Source organism: Orcinus orca, chromosome 18 (genome assembly GCF_937001465.1).
Source record: "Orcinus orca chromosome 18, mOrcOrc1.1, whole genome shotgun sequence".
NCBI classification, from domain to species: Eukaryota; Metazoa; Chordata; class Mammalia; order Artiodactyla; family Delphinidae; genus Orcinus; species Orcinus orca.
In genome coordinates this window covers 20,684,470-20,709,688 of record NC_064576.1, presented here as the reverse complement: position 1 = coordinate 20,709,688, position 25,219 = coordinate 20,684,470, and the positions used below count along the sequence as shown (strand labels likewise).

At 35.6% G+C, this 25,219-nt stretch overlaps 1 long non-coding RNA gene across 1 annotated transcript in view; it reads right to left on the bottom strand.

The window, feature by feature from the left end:
- Positions 1-25,219, bottom strand: part of LOC125961956 (uncharacterized) — a 199,040-nt gene that overhangs the window by 4,800 nt on the left and 169,021 nt on the right. Inside the window, exon 3 of the long non-coding RNA XR_007473152.1 lies at positions 237-332. This is a non-coding gene — a long non-coding RNA (uncharacterized LOC125961956). The remainder of the gene's footprint in view (positions 1-236; positions 333-25,219) is intronic.

Genomic DNA, 25,219 nt, shown 5'->3' with positions numbered 1-25,219 from the left:
TTGGTGCTATTGTTTTCTATTTCAAAATCAAGTCACACGACTAACTATAGATGGATTAGTAAGATAATGGTGTATTCCCCCCAAGTATATCCAGAAGGACCTCTCTGGAGGGAAGGGGCAGCAAGGCTAGAGTACCTACTGTGTTAAATTTTAAAGGAAGCAGGAAAAAAACACTCCCTGGGATACATCACCTTAAAAATGGTAGAAATATGAATTAAATTGTATGTTTCTCTTACCTTGGGGAAGTGAAAGTGGAGGATGCATAGGGAAAACAGACAGGGTTTCCACAATGACACTCTCAGTGAGAAGAATGGTGACATCTGAAGTCTCTCCTGTGGAAATGTTAAAAGGAGAAATTAACAGCCATCATCCAACAGTCTGATAAACTTTCAATTACTCGTTCAGGAAGTACTGCTATACAAGTATCAGATGAATGAGAGCTCCTAGTATACTGTGATGATGTAAATCGGTTTTGTAATGTACACTGGAAATTGATCTGAAATAATACATGAATTTGGGAGAAAGGGAAGAATATCAAAGCAGAGATAAACCTCACAGATTTAGAAGGGAAAAGGGTTTAACTTGGTTGAGCAGATTTTTTAGGTGAGATATAGATAGAAAAATTTAGTGTAGACAGCAGTCATTTTGGACCGGGCTTTGTCTCTCTCTCTCTCTCTCTCTCTCTCTCTATATATATATATATACACATACATATATATCATTTTTATACACATATTATTTATATGTTTAAATATACATGTTTTAATATTTAATTAATTAATCATTTGTTTATATAAAGTTAATCTGTCAAGATTGGGAATAATAGAAGGAGAAATTGGAAACTGCAGGATTTCTTAGGGAACTAACTGCTAGAAAAATAAATAAAAGTGTCATGATACACACAAGATTTGATGTGGGTATCATATAATCTTTTATTTAGAAAATAAATAATAAAATTACAGGTATAAAAACAAAGATTAGAATGAAATAATTTTTTGACAATAGATTAGTTAAAACTACATTTACTTTCAATAAAAAGAAAAATTTAACATCATTTGAAAAATATATTTTAGTATTATTTAGATGTGTATGCATTTTAATGTATTTTTCCAATGTGCTATTAATCAAGCAAGATTTCTAGAATGTCAAGAGAATTTGTGCAATCTAAATATGTAATCAGTGACTAGTAGCAAAATTTATTTATGTATCCATGTATTTTCTGGTCATTTTTATCTAGCACTTGTTTGATTGAGGAAACAAGAAGATTTTTCTTCACTGCTTAATGGCCTCTCTCTTCTTTTCCAGTTTGCAAAAAACCCTTTTGACTAATTCATATCTGGAACTATGAATTATTTGTGGTCTTTTACTTAACTTTCTATAGAATACTGTTTACAAGGATAATGAATGATAATATGGATAATAATAAGGTAATACTAGCATGTATTCTGTTTAATAGTTCATTCTGTATGAGGCATTGTTTTAAGCACTTTATAGGCACAATTATTTTACTCTGCACAACCAACAAGTAAGGCATACATAGTGGTTTTCCAAAGTTCCGAACGTGGAGACTGACTCACAGATTCATTTTATTTTGCTTTCAGTGTACCTATCTCCAAGTTCAACATCTTAAACTTGGCTTTTCTGTACCAGTGGGAGTCAATTTTCTTCAGATGCCGGGCCCATAATTCCACTCTTTGGTTCTAAGTCTGACTTCACTGAAAACATCTAATTAAAAGAAAAATTTTTTTTAATTTGGACTATTAGGTTTATATGCTGGATTTTTTAAATTTTTGTTTGTTGGTTAGTTTTTTATCAAGCATCAGAGTAAAATTCAGGAAAAAAAACTTGATTAAAATGTGATAAAAATATTTTTTATAAGATACAATAAGAAAAGTGTTTACTTTTTATTCCCATTTTATTTTCTTCTTTAATTTTATTTTTAAATGAGCATATCCAAATGACAGAAAATATTATAATTAACTCTCATGAACCTATTGCTTTGATGTAATAATTTAACATTTCACCATATTTGCTTAATCTATTTTTTTGTTGTTGCTGAAGTTTTATAAAGCATGTTTTTAATATTGTGGCACTTTATGCCACAATACTTGATTATGCCTCTCTAAAAGTATAGATATTTTCTTATAAGATCAAAGTGTCATTATCAATGCTAACAAAATTAACAGCAATAATTTAATAATCACATCTTATACCCAGCCCATATTTAAGGTGTTTTTCTGACTTTTCTCTATGCACACTATACATATTACAATTGATACATTCTAATCAAAGTACACATAGTACATTTAGAGGTTATGTCTCTTAAATCTGTTTTAATTTTGAGTATCACCTGCACCCAGTTTTCCTTCCATTGACTTGCTGAAAGTCTGAGTCCAATTGTCTTGAATCCTCTGTATTCTGAATTATCGTATTGTGTCCTCTATTGATTTTTGGCCTTTTTCTCTACCCCCATATATTCTATAAACTGTGAGTTAATACTAAAATTTTACTTATTATTTTTCCCTTTGTTTTTTTTCCAAAAAAATTAACAAAACTTCATATAGAGTGTACTTCATGTTATATCAATCAAGAGCAATAAAGTATCTGGTTGTCCTGTGATTGGGAAAGTTAATTTTGTTGGTGGCTTTAGTTGCTGAAAACTGGATTCCTAGGTGGTAAAGTTTCTTTTTCCCTATGACCAACAAATAATCTGTTGGTAAACTTTAGCATGCTATGAAGAATAATTTTCTTATTAACATTCGACCTAAATTTTTTAGCATTCACTCATGCTACTTTTCCACATCAATTATTTCATCATTTTTTGCAAAATGGTGATTTTGTTAATTTAATTTTTCCTTCCACATTCATTAACTGACAATATTCTAAAAAAAGAAGCTTACTCTGATCAGAACATATTCTTTATAAATCATAAGCATAAAAGTAAATAGCTACAAACATATTTAAGTACATTTGATGGTAAAAAAATTATTTGGACATCTCAAACTAAAAAAGAAAAAACTTATTTAGTATTGCTAACCAGTTCCTCAAATTCATTTCTTTGAACTCTCTAAATTTAGCACATGTTCTTTTTATAATAAATATTGCAGATTTATATACATAATCACAATAAAATCCATACTTGACTTTATATTCCTCACATAAATAGCCATATATACATTTACAACGAATAAGTGTTGAGAGAGAATACACTTTGAAACAATCTAAGTAACATCATTTTAAAGGATCAATCTTAAAATGCTATATATCTTCAAATAATTATGTAAAATCTCACTGTGATTTTCTCCAGGGAGTATACTTATTATTTTAGAAGCATCTGCTAAAAAGAATTAGATAAGAAAAAGTAACTTTCTGAAACCTGCTTTTTATCAGCATCATTTTGACAGATTCAGGCTACCTACAGCCTCAGTTCACCCGAAAGGCAATGATATAACATTTATGTCAAATGTAATATAAGCAAATAATCAGCAGTGAAGCTTGGAAGAGTAACAGGAAAATATAATTTGGGGTATATGGTTTTATTAAATCAAATAATGCCAAACTTTTCTTAATACACAAGAAAAATTGAGGTGATATTGAAAGTTGGCAATATTAAAGATATATTTGTATAGTTAAGGAAATATTACAATTGTGTTTCACTCTAAGTTTTTAATCTTCAGTAATTATGGCTATCAAAAATCACTAGTTATCTTTTTAAGGCATGTAACATGATCATATTTGCATTATATAAATTTAACACATTTGTAGAGAATTTACACATATCATTACCTGGTAGTTCAAATTTACTTCAAATTAAGCATATTTAAAAAAATTCTTTTAGCCATCTATTCATTAAAATGACAGAAACTAAAATCTAGTAAGTATTAATTAGACATTCACTGTCTAAAAAAACAAAGTGCCACAGAAGCCACAACAGTAAATTAAGCCATGGCAATAAAAATGGTCAACCCGTAAAGGATAAGCGATATGTCCACACATCTGCAATATAAAGAAGTATGGGTGTAATGCATATTCTCATAACCAAGGTATATAAAAAATAAACAAATCTTACTAACTAGAGCCAAGTTTCTCATTTTTGGAGTGAGAGTTATATAGATAAACTGAATGATCAAGTGGTAGTAGATTAGTGCTGGCGACATCAGTATAAACTCGTGTTACTATACATACAGATGGATACATTTAAAATATTCATGAATATGTGTATATACACAGGTTAGCATATACACATATATTTCCTTCTGGTGGAAACACATTCTGGAAGCCGTGATGTCCCAGCAGCAACAAGCACATCCAGTGCCTAGAATTCTGTTTTTAATGTCATTCTCCAGTGAAAGTGGACCAGGGCTTCTAGAAAAATGGCTAGGATTCTAGAGCTGGGGCAGCAGATAACAATATAAGCCTGCAGTATATTTTAATAACAGAAAGTAAGAAAATATTTATCCCCCAAAAGTATATCTATCAAAGAAACCAGTGAAAGAGTTGCAAATGGCCAAAGCTGGACATTTTGAGCTATAAAATACAGTGATATTGGATTGTAAGCCAAAGTATGCAGTAAATATCCATGTATCCATACTGATATAAGTAAATAATTGAATAAATAAATAATATGAGGGAAGAGTTGGCTGCACATAGTACTTCTTTCCAAAGTGTACTGTATGGAAAGGGAGAAAAAAGAGTAATTTTAAAAAGAAAAAAACATAATGAATTCAGTCAGGTGATCAAGATTAACATCAACAGTAATAAGTCATGTTGATTATATATGTGTGTGTGTGTGTGTGTGTGTATATATATATATATATATATATATCCATCCTACCCTATATCCTAATATCTATATCTATATCTATCTAGCTATCTGTCTTATTTGTTCTGTTTTTCTAGAGAACCCTAACTGATACGAAATGAGAGTACTAATATTGTTATTCTTCAATTTGCCGTGGTGTGTACATTTTATGGGATATTCTAAGTCTTCAATCCCTGTATCCTTGAGAACCAAGATTTTCAGTGCGGAAGAAAGGAGATACAGATGCAATACAGAGGTGTTTCAGTAAAAAGCTTGTAGTTCAGTGTTTCAATTGAAACTACCTGTATGAACACAAGTATTTTACTGTGTGTGTATCATATATTTTCCTATATATAACAACTGAAGTGCCTAGAAATAGTGATCAACACAGTAGCAATGAACATTCCTAGAGATGGGATTGTGGTCATAAAATGCCATCTCATACATAAAGAAAGTAGTGCTTCTTAGAGAAATGACTACTCCGGTTCTGACACACAAAAAAATGTGTAAGATTAGCCTGGAGTTTCCTGTTAAATCAGATATCAAAAAGCTTTCACCGTGTATTGGGGTACTGTCAAAAGGTTAGAAAACCAGCCTGAAAAGTTTTCTGCTATCAAATACAACACCGTTTGAGCTCATTAAGAATAGTAATTGCAGTGAATTAAAACCTATCAAATGTGTTCAAATCCATCAGTTTATAAAGACATTAAAAATATTAACCTTTATAGAATAATAAGCAACAATTTTAAAACCTTCAAATATAGAGAACAAAACATACAAACAAATGAAATATTTATACTGCCTTTTCTCTATGAGACATACCACTGCATAAACAAAGGAGGATAAGTAATTATTTATAAAATTATTCTGTATATAAATAAAAATATATAACAGGATTACAATATTACCAGTTGTCAACCTAACAAATGAAAGGATCTGTCAATGAACACCTATGACTACTAATGTCATAAAAAGAAGGAATAGCAAACTTATGAGATTCCTCATGAAAGAACATTGCATCTCCCAAAATCTGGATAAAGGAATACAATTGGAGTCCTACCTAACTTCTGGGCCTATATGTCAATGCTCAGGAACTAAAAAGGACAGAGGAACATACAACATGAGTATGTAATCAACAAAACCCAGACCATGGGAAACTCTACAGGCCAAAGGGTACAAGCACATCATTAGATAAGGTATAAGAAAGAAGTCAAAGAATGGAGGGTGAATCTGTAAATTAAAATATACCTTAAGAATAACAACTAAGAACTTTATCGTCTAGGTTTACACATTTAGATAGTAAAACTATAAAGAAATGTAAGAATTGATGACCAAAAAGGACTGGGTTGTGGTTAGTTACGTAGGAAAGGGAGAACTCCATATTGGGACAGGACACAGGGAGGCTTTTCATGGATGGTTGCCAAAGTTTTATTTCTTGAACTGGTATTGGTTAGATTAGTATTCACCTCATAAAAATTCATTCAACTATATTTTATTGTGCAAATTTTTTTCTGTATCTGTGTTTTATTAATAATAAACAAGGTTCATACCAAAGAATATATTACAAAGTCAGTGATTATATACAATAATCTCATCTATTTATTCCAAATCGACTTATCCAAAGGAGATATTTTATACCTCAATATAATTTCAAAGATAGGGATATTTTATATCCCTCTAATTATTTGATGTTTGATAGGGAATGTTCCATTAAACATTTTAAAATCTTCATGTGCATTTATAAAATTTTAAAGAATACTTTTTATTCTTAACTAATAATTTAACTCTTTTCTGTAATTTAACATCATTTCTAAGGTGTACTTTCCATGCATTGGCTGAGTATTAAATTATTCACTATAAATACCATTCGTAAGACAGAATACTTTGGTTTGGGCCTACCTAACATCCTCAATTCCTTTTTGGAAGTGTCTCCTGTCAGCCTCTCTTAGAGCCCAGAAGAACAATGTGGCTCTCTGTCCCTGGCACCAGGCTTGGGACATGTAATCCACATTTAGCCAAGCCAAGAACCGAATCCTCTTATCCACAGTGTTTTTATTGGTGAAACACAAGATGACACAGTCCTAGTAAATCTGTATAGAACTAGCTCCTGGCCACAATGGTTATTTCAGGAATAGACATATTATCCACTTTGTAAGCAAAGTAAACGATGAAAATGTATGATAATATACTAAAATAGAAGCCCTCCTGTTTTGCGAGCTTGCTGCCTACAAAGACTTCGAATTGGGACTGAGGGCAGTAATTCTGCCTTCATTAGATGCTAGAGAAAAGCCAATATGAATAAAAGTATGAGATAAAGAGAAAGGACTCTGTTTCTGGTGACGGTGTTTGACACCCAGATTAAAACAGAACTGCTGACATTACAATTCTTGGCTTTCCATTTAAATAATATAATTGCATATTTTGCTTAAATCTATTTGAGTTGGATTTTGTGACAATTGCACTATTATATTTGCAATGTTTCATTCAAATAATGGCATGTCCAAATAGCATAATTGCTTGTTATGACAGTTACCCTTGAATGTGATTGAACATGTCACGAACAACTGATAAAAACATTTGATTAAATATTTTGTCAAACACTGTGGTAGATAAATAATATTTGACAAGATTATTGTTACATTTTCCATCTTATGTCTTTGTTCATTTATTCAAAAGTCTTGTAATCTTTACTACGTGAAGTACGTGGCTCCAGATATGGGACATGTGATCTATGTGGGATCACTCTAAGACCAAAGGGATATAACAGCAAGAGATATAAAGTTAAAGGTAAAATTCTTGCTTTCAAGAAGCTTAGGAACATACACACACACACACACACAAGTCCTAAGAAACCGTGAGTTTGTAATTGTTAATTGCCTAATTGTTAATGTCTCCTTCATTCAACTATCTCACCTCTTTGGCTTCTACTACTACCTTGAATACACCATAAAATCCAGTCTCTAGGTATCATGTGGGTTTGGTACAGCATTTCTTTGGCTGGGTTCCCTAGAGGCAGAGTCTGAGATAGAAACTATTGTTCAAATATTTAGCAAGATACTCTCAGTAAAAGGGAAGTGAATAAAACAGGGGAGAGCAGGGAGAGAAAAACTAAGCAGGAATGAGTACTTGGCTGGGGACTAACTAGGTTGAACCACCTGAGGTTTATGGAACACAATTGTTACCATAGACTTAACTCCTTCTTGAAAGCAAAGGGGAAGAAATGTGTACCCTTCGTGTCACTCTGTCACTGGCTGAGGAGGTCTGGGGTGGATGCAGCTCTGGGGAGGGCAAGGCACAGGGTCCAACTCGCTGGACAAAAGAGCAGCTGTGAGTGGCTATTAGCCAACACTTGCAGCAACTAGGAATGAATATCGTGGCCAAAGGGGATCTAGCAAAGTACCCTCAGAGTCTACGCCTCCACATCGATCCAGGCTAACACGGCTGCAGGTATGCTGTTTCTCCCTGTCTAGGCTGCCCATCAAAGTCTACTGTGTCAGAGAAAGTTGAGCACTGTTCATTTGTTGCTTATACAGCACTTCATGACTCAATGATCACTTATCACAGTATAATATAATAATGTGCTTATAAGTGTGTCTTCCCCAGTCTGAGAATTAATTAAAGATAGTAATTAAGTGTGATTAATCTTTATTTCCCCAGTGCCCAACACAGTGATGTGACCTCATGTTATTATTGATTGCATATATGCTAATTTTTAATTGTTTGAAGGACTGACAAAATGATAAAGACAAAGCTGAAATTTTGAATACATAGTTCCCTTGATATAGAACGCTTTAGAGCTGGGCCTCTCAGAGTAAACCATTGACCAGACAGATGACCTGGAAGTTCTTTTAACTCTCCAAGCCTTAGTTTCTTAATGTAAAATGCAGGGATGATAAATATTGCTACAGGCCTGTTACCAGAACTAACAAAGTTAATGCATATAAAGGGTTTTTCACAATGAGTAATAAACAGTAAGTGTTGAACATATACTAAGTAAAATTTAGCTTGTATTACTGATGATTTTACTGAAACCCATAACGATTGCAAGAAAATTTTAAATTTCAAAACCTCATGCTGAAATTTAATCATTTAAGTAGTTTTAAAGAGTCAACAGAAGGGTAAGGAATGTTAGACATGAATTTGATATTTTCTGTATACTGTGTTTTATTAGCTATTCAAATTTGTGGCACATGACAATATGTATCATAGATGTTGCTGTTTTGCTGTAGCTCCTGGTATCATATATCCTCTCATTGCTGAGGCTAGAATTCATCCTCACTGAGGTCAATTTAACAGACTAATGTCATCCTGTTATTGGTCCCCAAAGGAGAGTTTCATTATTTAATCTCAAGTAGCCCTATTAGTTTATAAAAGATATCCAAGGAGTGACAAAAAACACGAAAAAGGAAGTACATTGTATAATAAAAAACCTATTTCAGCTTTGTTAATTAAATCAGTATTTTTAATCAATTATCCCATAAGATTGTGCTCACTATATGATTCACACTGCTAGACCATCAGATTGCTGCTAAAATGGTTTTTTGAATGCTGTTATAACCTAAAAATGTGGTTTCAAGAAATAAGGTTCCCCATCTCAAATTATACCAAGACATTGATTTTAAGACATTGATTATTACAATAAATTATTTTTTCTTCTGAAATCTTTACTAAGAAACATTATTAGAAATTTAAACATCTAATTACAGATAAAAGGATTCTAAATATTATACTTTGTCTTTTATACCCTATTTCATATACACTATTCTTTCTCTACAGCTTATTATGAATCAAAATTTGGGAGTATATCGATTAAAGGTTTAATTTATATGTGTAAATCAGAGAATGGTAAGAACTGCCTAGTTTTTCATTTTCATTAAAAGCTAAAAGTGAATTAAAAATAGAGTAAAATGTGTTGGATTTAACCACAGTTTGTTGGTCTAGAGTACTATAATACGCATGTGTGTGTATGTGTGTGTGTCCTTTATCAGATAGCAGAAATCTAGAAATACTACTGTCCCTGGAGCTTGAAAAAAAATGCATGTCTTTGTGTTGAGTCTGTCTCTCTTTTTTTTTTAAATTTTTTATTGGAGTATAGTTGATTTACAATGTTGTGTTCGTTTCTGCTGTACAGTATAGTGAATCAGTTATATCAGTTATACATATACATATTCTTTTTCTGGGGGGCTGCGTTGGGTCTTGGTTGCTGTGCGTGGGCTTTCTCTAGTTGCAGTGAGCGGGGGCTACTCTTTGTTGCAGTGCACGGACTTCTCATTGCGGTGGCTTCTCTTGTTGTGAAGCGCGGGCTCTAGATGCACGAGCTTCAGTAGTTGCAGCATGCAGCCTTAGTAGTTGCAGCACACGGGCCCTAGAGCACAAGCTTAGTAGTTGTGGGGCACAGGCTTTGTTGCTCTGTGGCATGTGGGCTCTTCCAGGGCAAGGGATCAAACCCATGTCCCCTGCATTGGCAGGCTGATTCTTTACCACTGTGCCACCAGGGAAGTCCTGAGTCTATAACTCTTAATCTCTGTATATCCATAACCATATATATGGTTATTACTGTATATCCAGTACATAGAGGAGAACTAGACTCAGAAGTTGCTCATTGAATGCTTGTTGACTGACTCACAGATTGACTTAATACAACATGTTCTCATGTACATAAAAAAAAATGTAAACAAAACATTCATATTTTTGTTATTCAATCTAGCTATTAAGTCTATTCATATCTTCACAATCCATTGTCTAATGCCTTTTTGCATCAGCAGTCTTTGTTTTGGCCTTTTGCAAACTGTAAATTTCATTTTTCATAGCAAAAAAATTTTTTTCATTCATTCATTTATTCATTGAGTCTGGTGACAAATACCTATTGAATATTTATTACTTGCCTGACACTATGCTAAGTGCTGGGGGAAAAATTACATAATTCTGAATATTTACAACAAAAACAGAGAATATCAAGTCATTAACTAGTAACTTTGCAAATTAAAAACTAATACAGATGATTCAGGTCTACTAATGGATGACTCCCATAATGTGATCATATGTGCTGGAGTATTTGTACTACAAATTGATTAGAAGGCAGAGCCTGCCTTTTCTAATCCTACTTTCAAACTTCACCAAGGAGCAGAGTGGATGTTGTAGAATAGTTTATCAGAGCTGATTTCCATTTTCTTATCTCACCTACATGATTCAATAAAATTAAGCATGTTAAAATAACAGGTGTTGAAAGGTATTTTTAAAGGCTCAGTTTTTACATGTGGGCACAATTACAATACTGAATTTACCCATTTTGGCCCCTTCTCTGAATTCTGCCTCCCAATTTTTAGGATTTATATTGCATATCTATCTTTTTCAAGTTGTTTTTGAGTACTTTATCTTTCCCAGGCTCTGATCTGAGCAATATTTCCCAGATACATTGTGAATAAGATATTCAAAGCTTCTGGTTTAAGGCAACTTATATTTTAATTGGGAAGACAAAGTAAATTTAAAAATGGAAAAATATCAGGTCATAATAAGCTCTGTGGAGAAAAATGCAGGGCAAACAGTCAGTGTATTGTACGCAGGACGGGGGATAGTGAGCAGGGATGACGGTAGGGAGGAGTTAATGTTTTTTGTTTTGCGGTACGTGGGCTTGTCACTGTTGTGGCCTCTCCCGTCGCGGAGCACAGGCTCTGGACGCGCAGGCTCAGCGGCCATGGCTCATGGGCCCAGCCACTCTGCGGCACATGAGATCTTCCCCGACCGAGGCACGAACCCGTGTCCCCTGCATCGGCAGGCGGACTCTCAACCACTGCGCCACCAGGGAAACCTAGGAGTTAACGTTTGATCAAAGACCTAAGTGATGTGAGGGGGAGCATTGCTTGCTGGGAACATAATGTCTATAGGCCCTAAGGTGGAAATAAACTTGGAATACAAGAGATACAGGGAAAATGTTCCACATGCGAGAGAAGGGAGCCTTAGGGAGAGCAGGAGAAGGACACAATAAAGTTCTCCTCTTGGCTATTGTTGGACCTGCATTTATTCACTTTTTATAACGTTGGCAAGCCCCAGACATACTCTGATATTCTTCCCCTTTCTTTATCATCCCCAGCATTTATTTCCTTAAACATCAAGCCTGCTCCTAAGTAGCCCTAAAACTGTTTCATATAAATTAGGGGCTTCTTTTTCACGGGTCTGCTTAGACCTAAGGAACAGTCAGAGAAATAGGGAGTCTAAAGTTATTCCTGGATCCATAAACCTCTCTTTTCTTAGAGATTTAGAATTTAATATTTCTTAGGTATTTAGTAATACCTAAGAAGATCATTCTAACCAATATAAAATTATGCGTAACCACCTCACTTTAAAATAAAATGCCGTGTCAATCTGATACTTACAGTAAGATAATGAGGTTTCCACTTTTCTTTTGCAAGAGGAGGAAATTATTTAACGTTCTTTAGGGAAATTCTCTAAACTTATGCTGCTCTTCATTTTCACCCTCCAAGTTAGATGTTCACAATGGAACTTTAAACAGTATTCTGTAGGATGCAGAATAGTATTTCTATCCCTTTGGCCACATTCCTATCACTAGACAGTTATTACTTAGTTATTGAAAATAGAGTCCTTATCCTGAATACTCACAAACCAGGAAATCTTAGAGGGTCCTATCATTCAGCCTTTGTTCTTGAATACGCCATCCACGGCCGTGATACTGATACTGTAAGAGTAAATATAAATAGAAAAAGAAAAAATTCTCCCAGTTGGAAATAAAGGAAGAGATCTCCCGCCTCACCTCACCCTGCCTTCCTTTTATTAATTAATTTATTTATTTTTGCTGTGTTGGGTCTTCGTTTCTGTGCGAGGGCTTTCTCCAGTTGTGGCAAGCGGGGGCCACTCTTCATCGTGGTGTGCGGGCTTCTCACTATTGCGGCCTCTCTTGTTGAGTAGCACAGGCTCCAGACGCGCAGGCTCGGTAGTTGTGGCTCACCGGCCTAGTTGCTCCGCGGCATGTGGGATCCTCCCAGACCAGGGCTCAAACCTGTGTCCCCTGCATTAGCAGGCAGATTCTCAACCACTGCGCCACCAGGGAAGCCCCTGCCTTCCTTTTATTAAGAGTATTTACTTAAGAACACTTGCAAATGTAAGTTCTTTCTCTGTGAAATGTATGTAAATATTTTTAAAATATTAAACCTCTCCTCGGTTTTAAGACTCAAGGATGTCTTTCTAAAGGACCTGGGAACCATCTCTTTGAAATGCAGTCATTAAGACAGATAGCACCCCAATCTCCCACTCTCTGTGGGAAGGTAGGAACCTAACTTCAGCAGGCACCTTGCTCAAATTGCAAAATGACCTCTTGTCATAAAGGTAAGAGTAGTTTTTCTTTCTCCAGGTGAAGCCACTTAATTAACAGAGATATCACCCCTATTACCAAGTAAAGTTAAGACGAACTACACGTGACCAGTGGTGCTGTCAAGTCCTCTTACTTCCGGACGGGTTATTATTTATCTTGAGAACATGTGCGTAATGGATGATATCTGCTTGGCTATATAAAGGTGTGAGATTTCTTTAGGTCTTTGCAATCTTAGTGGATTGCCTGGGATGTACATCACATTCTGGTCTAATGCTTATTTAATAACAATACTGCTTTCTTTCTCTTCTAACTTGGTGGTGAGGTTTTCTTGGTCGGGAGAAGATTTGGACTTTAATTATATTTCTCCAACAATCCTGAGCCAGGTCTGAGATGGAAGAATGGGGTGGTGTTTGATTGCGAGTGATAGAATGGAAGCTGACAGACATTCAAAGAAACAAAATCACCAAGTTGAGGAAAGGTATTATAAGAGTGTGAATCTAAAAGTGCCGATACCAGGTTCAGGAACTGACAAATGAATCAGAGATATAACAATGGATTCCAAATTGTGATTTGACGACTGAACATAGATTTCCTAAGGTGCTGTAGCCGGGGGTAGGGAGTGGTGACTTCAGCCCTGAGGAAGAGCGTTAATATTGTTCTGACATAGTTGAGGCTTTGCTGGAATCTTGTATCTAAGAAGTACGTTTTAAAAAGCAAAGTCCTTATTTTTTTTTCCTGGAATAAAAACCTTTATGCAGTTCACTTTTGAGAGTACATCAGTGAGGGAGACTTCATCAAAATGCCAAGATAGTTTCCCAAATAACACTTGATATACCCAACAGGTAAAATTAAATAAATACATCTTTGAATTAGTAATTTTATTTTATTCTTTAAAATTAGCAAAAAGGAAAGATAGATTCAACCAGTGGAAATAGACTCAGGGAAATAGAATATATTTGTCCTTATTCTCCCTGACATGATGCTAATAAAGGAAAGACAAGCAATTATTTGGGCACTCTGAACATGTAAATATTATTTTTCTTGCCATTTCTTCTTCTCTCTAAAGGGACTCACAGCTTAAGTCCCTTTAATTAATGACCTTAGGGGACTCTTACTAACATACAAGTCAGCACGTAATTTTTTTTTGGGGGGGAGGGAAGCGATTATTACCTGATTTTATACCACAAGAATAAACTTGGGTTCCACTTTTATACAGATGGGATTCTAAGTTCTAAAGGAATATCCTCAAACTATAATATCTCAATTGGCTGTCTGTCCTTACTGGCAGGAGGATTAGAGAATCTAGCCAAAGTCTGGGAGGGTCAGCAAAGACAGAGTGAACAAGCAGGTCACAGAATAAATAGGATTTGTGGTCTAATAGCTGGGAGAATTTCTGCTCCACTTCAGCTGATGCGCTCTGTTGTATCAGTGGGCACAAATTCACAGGTGTGTGCTTGTGTGTGTGTGTGTGTGTTTTCTCAGCCAGTAAGCAGTTAAGTTATAGTTGTCCTTATTTATAGTAGTGCTGGGGGACTGGGATTTCTTGAGATTTATAATCAAACGTGTGACAGGAGATATAATTGGAACAGGAAAAGTGAATTTCATTTGTGAGTTGTGTGTGTGTGCACATATGTATATATTATTTATCTTTTCATAAATTGAATAATTTGAAGTTGCATTTAATCTAAGCTCATTACAATTATTTATATGTCTGCCTTGCATGCTAAAGAAACAATTTAAATGTCCATTCTTATTTCTAACATCTCATGGAATAAAAAAATAATTCAAATTACCCTAAATGACTTTGATTTTCTCATAATGTGAATGTCTTGTATGATGCTCACTTACCTTATTTTGCATAAATATGACATAATTAAACTTTATTGCTTGTAATTTACACCCATGGTTAATCATAGCTCAAAGGCCATGCTTGCATTCTACACAATGATTTAAAATAAAATGCCTTTCCAAATGAATAAATGTTCAGTGTTAATAATTGTACTTGGAAGTGCTTTTATCCAAAACTACTGGTATGATTTATTAGAAATAGTCAATGTCAGTAAGTGGCATTTTAACAGGCATTTTAATAGCAAACCATTTACTAAGTAGAATATAAAAGATTTGGGAAAGTAACTCCTTGTCAATAAATGCAACTTTTGTATGTAAATTTGTTTATTACTGGAAAAGAAACCTTGCCAAGTTTTTCTTTTTAAATATTTGACACCTGTAGCTTTATATCTGACCATTTGTAAAACATAAAAGTATTAGCAAACAGCTACACATCTGAAACACTTAAATTGTGTAAATAATATAGATGATGATCACATTTCAGTAAATTTATCCTAAAGCATAAGTCCATCATTTGGCAATTTATCCATCATGAAAAGGATACCATAAAGAAGAAAACAATGCTATTTGGGAAATATATTTTTTGGTTACTCTGGAATATGTCAAAAATGTGCAGCACACTTGATTTTGAAGGCATCATAACACTCATTAAAACACAGACTTAGGCAAGTACTTTAGGCAATCACAACGCAGTTGCGATTGAGGAAAAGCGAACCGTGGGGGGTGGCCAGGTGCGTCTCTGCCACCACTTCCCTGCACTACCCCTGCTTGAGGAAGGCAGCAGTTCTTCCAGCTCACGGCAGCAGCAGCCTACTTCTCTAACCGAAGGTAAGGAGGGTAAAGTTAGAAAACCAGAAATCACACTAATGATTAAACAAAGATAAATTAATATTGGTGCAAGGTTAAACATGTCATAGAACTAAAAGGAAAAAAAAGGAGCACTGAAGCAGCTGCAAATAACCCTAAGCAACAGAGGAAACACGCTGGCATTGCCAGATCTGGAACCGTGGTGGAGGAGACCTTTGACCCTGTTTCTGGGGCAGAGGCCGCTGATAGGAGGATGCTGGCTGGTGCTAGCTGGTGCTGGTACCTCTGAAGGGATATGATATGAAGACGGTTCTGGCAGAGCAGCAAGAAGCTGTAGCTAGGATCCAAAGGCCGCTTCAAGGTGAAAGTTTATTGCTATGGCAACAGCCACAGACTTAAAGCAAAAGGGGAGGGCATTTCCCTTATCCCCTCCTCTTCTCTTTCCAGCCTTTTTGTATTGCCCGTAATTAGGCCCCTGACAGACAGCCAGCAAAGGAGACATCAGCCTGCAGTCTCCCAGCCCAGCATCACAAAGGAGCATTTAAAAGGTTGGATTTGGAGGAAAGAGGAAATAGCTTAATTATCTGCCCTGTACTGTGCCTGAGAATCAATCCCCCGAGGGAATTAAGTGCTACAGTCTCTGTGTTACAGATTTTGGAAGTGGAATAGATTTAAAATCAGGCTTCGCTAGTCTTACTCACTGCCTCGGGCTATGGTAGCGTTTTTGGCTAAATTAGAATAACGCGACCTGGATGAATGAGAGGCTGTAGGCCTACCAGGCAACCCTAAAGCAGAGTGCATCACCATGGCAGGGTGTTAGCACTGCTAAGGAACAAAGGTCAGGCACAGGCTGACAGCCAGCAAGAAACAGGGGCTAAATTCACCCAATAACCTGAGTGAACTTGGAAGTGGATTCATCCCTCGACCCCACAAAAAGGAAGCTGTGGCCCTCTTGACATTTAGTTTCAGCCTTGTAAACCCCAGAGCAGAAAAGGTAGGTGAACCACTCTGTGTCCTAGACTTCTGACTCACAAAAACTATGAGATGATGAATGAATGCTGTTTTAAGCCACTGAGTTGGTAGCGAGTTGTTAGGGCAGCAGTAGAAACATAACACTGAGGGCCACCAGGGGATATGTTTGCTTCAATCTTCATCCCCTGCTTCTCATCACTTTGGAAAGGTTCAAAATTCTAAGAAGAGAAAGAGAATCTCTTTCGTAGCTAAGAGTGCAGTGGGTACCTCGAATTGCAACCTGGGATGTCCCTTCAGAAGGAAAAGCTTCACAGGCCCCATTCAGCCTCTGTTCTGCATATAAATTATTCTCATACTCAGCTGTGAGTCTATTCTAGTAAAATGAAGACTAGGAATAAAGCCTATTCCCTGATACCCTGAACCGGAATGCTGGCTGTGTTCTCCAACTCATATACACCAAAAAAAACCCCAAAAACCGAAACAAAAACAAAAAAACAGAGGTTGCCAGTTTGCCAGGCAATTCTGGGCTTGCTGGGAAAGAAGCTCAAATATCTATTATTCCTAGAGCTAAAGTAGTGCTTTGATAAACAAATTTCCCTTTCAGCATTATAAAATGTCATTACTTTTGGCCTAGAGACAGCAGTTACAATTATTCTGGGGGTCCTGGATTCTTTTATTAGATTGTGATTGATGGCCATTTGATACATATTATTTGATCTGAACATTTGGGGGTATGTAAGCCCAGTGCAAACATGCAGAGCTGCTACCTGGACACACTCCATGAACTCCTGCTGGCAAGCTCCATAACTGTATTTGTGGTGTATTGCCAGGTACCCACCATACTTATAAAGCTTGTCAACATTTTATAGTTGAAATAAGAGAAGAAAAAGTACTCGGTCTTCTAACAAAAGATTTAACATAGACGGGGTCCTGTGCAAAACTATTGCATTAACAGTGGACATTACTGATGCTTGGACCCCCTTCTGCGGAATATCAAAGTTGAAACAGGAAAATAGCTACTACTGCACAGACAAGGTCTAATATCACAACTGTGACTCAACAGACTGCTGTCATTATGGTACCTGGTATGAAGCCTTGGATATCGCCAACATTTTCTTTTTTGTTTTCTTCCCAAAAAGATCAGGATCAATTGGCTTCCACGTGACAATATCTCTGTGCACTCCTTTCACGAAGCTATTTGAATTATTCTACAGTATTTCATCAGTGGCTCAGACACGTTTAAACACAATATGAGCTATTGGTAGGTGTTGTTGAAATGTTCCTTTGCATTGAAGGCATTCTGATGCTGACTTGCACTGAGGAGATTGCTCACACTGCAGTGATTAAAAAAATGGTTAGACCTTAAATGAAGAGGAAATTCAGACCCTGTTGCTCCAATGTCCTCCACTATGAAGTGGAAATGGCACATTCCACCAGGGGCCAATCCAGGTTCCTAAGGCCTTGGTCAATTTCAAGAAGAGGCAGCAACATACTCATGAGTTGCAGAACCCGTTCCACTCACTGTATTACCTAAACTACTTGTACAAAAGGACCTTGCTTTTGAAACTTGCCACCTGATAAGATAGCATGATTCACTGATAAAACCAATGGCCAGAATGGGATATCTAGTGGAATGCCATGCCATAACTTGAATATAAAACAAGCCATCTTGAGACTGATTGAAATATGTCCTCAGGTAGACTCACAGATCATCACTAATAATGGCTTTAGCTCTATGAAAAGACCATTGGGACACCAAGATAGTGATGACTAAATATATAGTGATATGATGTACATGTAACTTTTAGACCCACACTCACTCTCTCTCAGCTGGAATGTGTGTCTTGGGTAACAATTATACAGAATCCCCGTGCTCGTGAAGGACATGAAAATATATTCTCATTTTCCATTTAGATTATGAGTACCTTGAACACTAAATGAGAATTTCACATCATATATAACCTAGAAATGTCCATGCGTAAACTATTCATAGGAGGTATTTCTAGAAGAAAATTATAAATTTATATGTCACACATTTAAATTTTCAAAAAATTATATAATATCTCTCCAACTTGATTGTATGCACTATGGAAACAGAAACACAGTTTACCTCTGTATGATTTCCTTGAATCGACTACCTCAACTTTTAAATATAGTAGATAATAAATGTACATTGGTTGGCAGGTTCACAGATTTACCTGTGTTGTGGCCATATTCAGTATATTAATAGTAGAGTTTTATTATTCTAAGTAATGTACTTATTTAGGTGTATATAACACATATACCTGATACTAACAAACAGAATATACCTTGAAAGTACAGTAAAAGAACTTCTATCATTCCAGTCATCCAGATTTCCTCTACTCCTCCCTATGACCATTCCTTCTGTTTGTATACAGATTCCAGAGTAAACTAAATATTTTATCCACCAAAATTATTTTTTACCCAAATAGGAGCATAGAGGCACATTTCCCTGCATTTTCCATTTACTACCGATATATATATATATTTTTCATTCCATATTAATAAATATAGAGCCTAGAATTGCTTCAGGCTATTTTACCAGCTACATGATATTTGTTTTGCATTTCTTGTGTGTTTATTTGTGTGTATAGAAGTGAATTAAACAGACAAAATTCCCACTATCAGGGAGCTAGCAATGTAATTAGGAGAGACAGTCATTTAATAAATATATAGTATATTTGATGGTAATAAGTGATGTTCAGGAAAAAACAGAAAGGTAAGAGGAATGTTCAGAGATAAAGGTGATAGTGGGTTTGCTAGTTGCTACCAGAAAACTACCAAGTTCTCACTGAGAATGTGACATTTGGCAGAGATCCAAGAGGAATGAGGCAGTGAGCTGTTTGGCTCTCCTGGGGTTTGCATCTTCAAAGTGGGAAAAGCAGGTAAGAAGAACTGCAAACGTTCATGCTGCAGCCAGGAGGGGAGAGTGACTGGGGCACAAGGAAGAAGAGAAAGATTCTTGGAGATGAGGTCTCAGAATGCACTGGAGTCAGCTCAGGTAGGCTTTTAAATTATTTTATTACAATAGCTTTTACACGGAGGGATAAGAGGAATAACAGAGTCCTTGATATATTTACATGACAGGAATATCCTGACCAGACTTAGGCACTGTCAGCCACACTGTGTGTCTTGTGTAAGAATAGACTATATAAAGGTAAGGGTAGAAGCAGAGAGAGTAGGTGGCAGGTAATTTCAGAACTCCAGATGAGAAATGACGGTGGCTTGATGGGGTGGTATCAATAGAGATAGGGAGACGTGGTCGTTATCTGTGTATATTTTGCAACCAAAGCCAGCAAGAAATAAGGGTAGATGAGAAGTGGTATATGAAAAATAAAAAAGTGTCAAGGATGAGTTCTCAATTTCTGCCCAGAGGAAATGGAAGGATGGAGCTGAGAGGAAGATAAGAAGCCTTACTTGGGGTTTGTAAAGTTTAGGGTGACTATTAGTTACTCATATAAACTAGGTAAAATTGGTAGTGAAGGCGTGACAGTGAATTTAGAATTCAATATATGTGAGTATAATTCACATATATTGAATTCTAAATGTAGTTAAAAGCTAAAAAAATACTATAGATTTCAGAGAAATAGTGTTTTCTGAAAATGAGTAAAGTACAAAGAAGCTTATTTTTTTATTTTTTCCCCCTTCAGGATGTCATTTTCACATTTTGGCATTATCCAAGCACATACTTGTCATTTCTATCTAAAGAATAGCAGTTCTGATTTAACTCATGTAATCCACCATGGTCTTGCAGTACTTGAGATTACAAGAAAAAGCTTCGGAAGACCTTTGTTCATATAAAGACTCCTGCTTTTATTGATGTTCATCAATTAACACAGCATCCTATCTTTCAGGACCACTACTCATCAAAGGTCAGTTTAATAATCTCCGTAGTATTGTCTTTACCTAAACTTTGGGACATCATTAATTTTACTTCCTTATTATTCATTTTCCTAATATTCTGATTAAAGTCCCCTGTAGTGACCACTTATTTGCATCTATTTGTACAGGTGCACACACATGGGTGCACACACAAAAATTTTGTCCACACGCACCACCCGTCTCCAGTTTTACCATGCCTTTCCTGTGTGATAAGGACCCTATTCTTTTCTATCAGATTATACTATTAAGATTTTTATTGCTGCTGTAACAAGTTAACACAAACTTAGAGGCTTAAAACCATGGGTATCTATCACCTCACAGTTCTGTAACACAGAAGTCCTGGTGGGCTCATTAGCTTTGCTTGTTTCTCTGCTCAAAGTTTTACAAGAATGAAAACTGAAACAAAGTGTCCATGTTGGATGACTCAGCTCTTATTAGGAGGCTCTGGAAAGACTCTGATTCCAAATTCACTTAGGTTGTTGACAAAATCCAGTTCCTCGAGGGAGTATTACTAAGGTCCCCATTATCTTGCTGGCTGTTAGCTTGTGGGCTACCCTCTCTGCTCCTGGATGCCTCTGGCACGTGGCCATTTAACCTTGGAATCTCTCTGACTTCCACTTTGGCTCTATCTCTTCTGCCTCCAGCTGGAGATAGTTTTCGGCCCTTGTGATTAGATTGGCTCCATCTAGGTAACCCATAACACTCTCCCTAGTCCCTATTTGTAGATCCATAACCTTAAATACCTCTGCAAAAATCCCTTTTGCCATGTAATGTAACCCATTACCAGGTTCCAGCGATTAGAGTGTGGACATCTTTGGGGTACCATTCTGCCTACCACACATACACATCTCCCTCATAACCACTTTCAGACTCATCTTTAACATTTCATCTTTGATTAGCACCTTCTGTGCTCTTCACCAATGCCTCTGTGAAATCCATCCTTAGTAATTTGGATCTAACTAATCTGTGAGCTACTGACCTTTCTGTGTATGTATGTGTGTGCATGTGTATATATATATATATATTTCCTTTCCAAGTCTTCATGTTATTAGCCTCTTCCATGTCTATTCCTGCGCTGTTCCCCTTAGTAATTTTATTGACGATAGGAATTGTGCCTTGTTAGTAAACTTTTGCTCTTCAAAATATACAACAAAATCAAGAATCCACATCTGTCTACTACCAGCTTTATGTGGAGGTCAAGACATTTAATTCTACCTTTGATTCAGTTTTAAGAACTCTTTAAATGCTTTTTGCCTATGTACACTATCATCATTTTAAGTCAGTGATCCTATAGACAGTCTCTGTGCCAAACATTCTTATACTTTGGGCAACATCAGTATCTTTCTTTTTTTTTTCTCAATTCTAAACTAAGTTCACATTTCTTTATCTGCTTTCCGAAGTGAGATTTACAGAAAACTTGCAGAATGTGGCACCAGATGTGCAGGACCCAAAGGTGAAGGATTGCAGAGTGTGCTGCTCTCCAGAGTGTATGAGACTTGAAGACAAACAGCAGATCCCTCCATGCTATTAATAAGCCTCTCACAGATGTCACTGTGAGGATGACATCAGAAATGCACATTAAGAACAATTTCCAATCTAAAAATTACTAGGAATGTTTTCAGTATCTACATCACTTCTTTACTAGAAATCCTAAATCCAGATCCTACCCAGTTTGATAGTTTTAAAATAGAAAAAACTATTTTTAATTATAAAAGAGTATTTAGAAAACAGAGGTGTATAATATGAACATGAAATAGTCACCCTTAATATTTTGATGAGTATATTGTATATTGATATACACTTGTCTATGTACATACATATGCATATATGCGTATGTATATACATATATATGTGTGCATATATACATATGTGTGTACTTATTGATAATATATATATTTAAATAAGCATACACATAACCACCTAATATGTATATTTTTATATGCAATCAGCATATCATATAATTTTTTAAAATTAGCATCTATTGTGACAATATTCTTTAGCAATACATCCTGAGATAAATTGCTGTACTTATCAGCTGAATCGTTGTGCCTATCTGTAAATATTTTATAGAAATGCAATTTGGGATGCAAGGAGCATGAACATTTAGAATCCATAAATGAATTTCTAAAATCACTTTAGGATCTGAGGAAAAAAGAGAGTTTTAGTTTGTTTATTAACTGTAAGACCTATAAGAGGAAGAGAGCAAATATTTCTAAAATAGAGCACAGTATTATGACCACAGAATGTTGAAGTATTTACTGTGGTTAAATATTGTCTCATCACACTTTTCAATAATAATTATACACTTAGTTCTAATTACCACATCCTCTGAGTAAAGAAACCAATAGAAGTAGCTCTTCTTTTTCAAAAATAATTTATTTTACTCAAAAAATGATGCTTGTGACAGAGAATTTATGAATTACTAAAATATACCCCCCAAAAGGTAGCAAAATAAAGTTAGTGAAACTCCTATCACTACAAAAATTATCACCACAATAATTTGGCCACTTTAATTTCAGATTCCTTCTTTCTTCCTCCCTCCCTCTCTCTCTCTCTCTCTCTTTCTCTCCCCTCTTCTCCTCTCAACTTCTGATGTCACATTTCCATCTCTATCTCTGACCTTCCTCCTTCCTTTTTATAAGGACCCTTGTGATTGCGTTAAGCCCACCTATAGAGTTCTGAGTAGTCTTCCCATCTCAAGATCCTTAACTTATAATCACATATACAATGTCCCTTTGACCATGCAGGGTAAAATATTCACAGGTCCTGAGGATTATTCTGTGGACATATTTAGGAGGCCATTATTCTCTCTACCATGGAGTCTAAATAAGAACCATTTGCAAAGATAGTTGACATTTTATGTCATAGTAACTAATAACACAATCTCTAGAATCAGATTTTTGGTTTCTAATCCTACTTTAATAGCTGCCTTACTTTCTGTTACAATTAAGCTATCTAGGCCTTAATTTCCATCACATTATCACTTATAGAATTTATTAAAATAACTTCAAAACACAGTACAGTAAAGGTACCTGACTCATAGTAAACTATCGTTATTATCAATATTAAGCAGGGGCTTCCCTGGTGGCGCAGTGGTTGAGAGTCCGCCTGCCAATGCAGGGGACATGGATTCTAGCCCTGGTCCGTGCAGATCCCACATGCCGCGGAGCAACTAAGCCAGTGCACCACAACTACTGAGCCTGCGCTTTAGAGCCCACGAGCCACAGCTATTGAAGCCCATACGCCTAGAGCCTGTGCTCTGCAACAAGAGAAGCCCGCGCACCGCAGCAAAGAGTAGCCCCCACTCGCCGCAACTAGAGAAAGTCCGCGCACAGCAATGAAGACCCAACGCAGCCAAAAATAATTTAATTAATTTTTAAAAAATTTCTGTGCTATTCTTCACATCCCTTAGCTCTTGTCACTTTTAATCTTGGGTGCCATTATGTTCAAACCCTGAAATTACTTTTATTAATAAGTGAATTGAACAATAGTGTCTCCATATCCCTATGACATATTAAATAAGACATGAAGTTATTGATCTTATCAAGAAATTGAAAAATGTTGTTTCAATGTAGCATTATGTAATGTAATATGGGTATATTCTGAATCTCTAACGGTTGTCAGTTTTTACTCATATTACAGAGCAGAATCAAAGATGTTAAAAATGTCTTGGGTATTAGGTATAGGACATAAAACAATTTTTTCTCAGTGATATTGTAGCAGCTCTAATCTATGCACATGTGGATTTTGCTCAACTTTGTATCAAAATACAATAAAATTTTGTATTTTGAAATATACTTCGAACAATCTAACACACAGAGGAAATAGATGTTATTTACTGGGCCTCCTCCAAAGCCCAGCCTGTGTCAATTATTCTCTTCTCCCAATTTGTGTATCTTGGATAAAAATATAAATCAAATTTCAGTGTAGATATTTTTAATTGTAATTTAAAAGTTATAACAGTAAAAATTTCCATCAATCTAAAGCTTTTTCCTTGAAAATTTATTTAGCTGTTACATACTAGGCTGGATTTTTTAATAAACTTAAATAAAAAGAAATCATAGTGAGCATTTTTTCATTGAAACATATATGTTCATGTCTCTAAGACCCTGAGCTTCATAAGGGTCAGAGTTATGCTTTAGAAGTTTTGTGTCCAGTAAACAAATACAATGCTTGACTCAGAAGGATTTATGCATAATAAATGATTTATTTATGCATAATAAATATTTATTTTAAAAAGATTTATTCATAATAAATGAATGCTAGCTTTTTACAATTATTCTGCTTAAGAAAACCCTACCATGTGCTGTTTGGGAGACAGTGGCTTAAGCTGGGGGTTTTTTATTTAGTTCCACAGCTCCAGCCAAAACAGATCTCTGAATTGAATCTAAATGCTCTCTTGGAAGGATGTGAGAATGGAGTCTGCTTAGGTGTTGAGGTTCAAATCCACATTTGAGAAAGCATTTTGAAAATTTACATATAAAATCCTCAAATAAATCTGCCATTACATGATCATTCCCAATATGGAAGTCACTTGAAGAAACACATTTATTTCCATGACC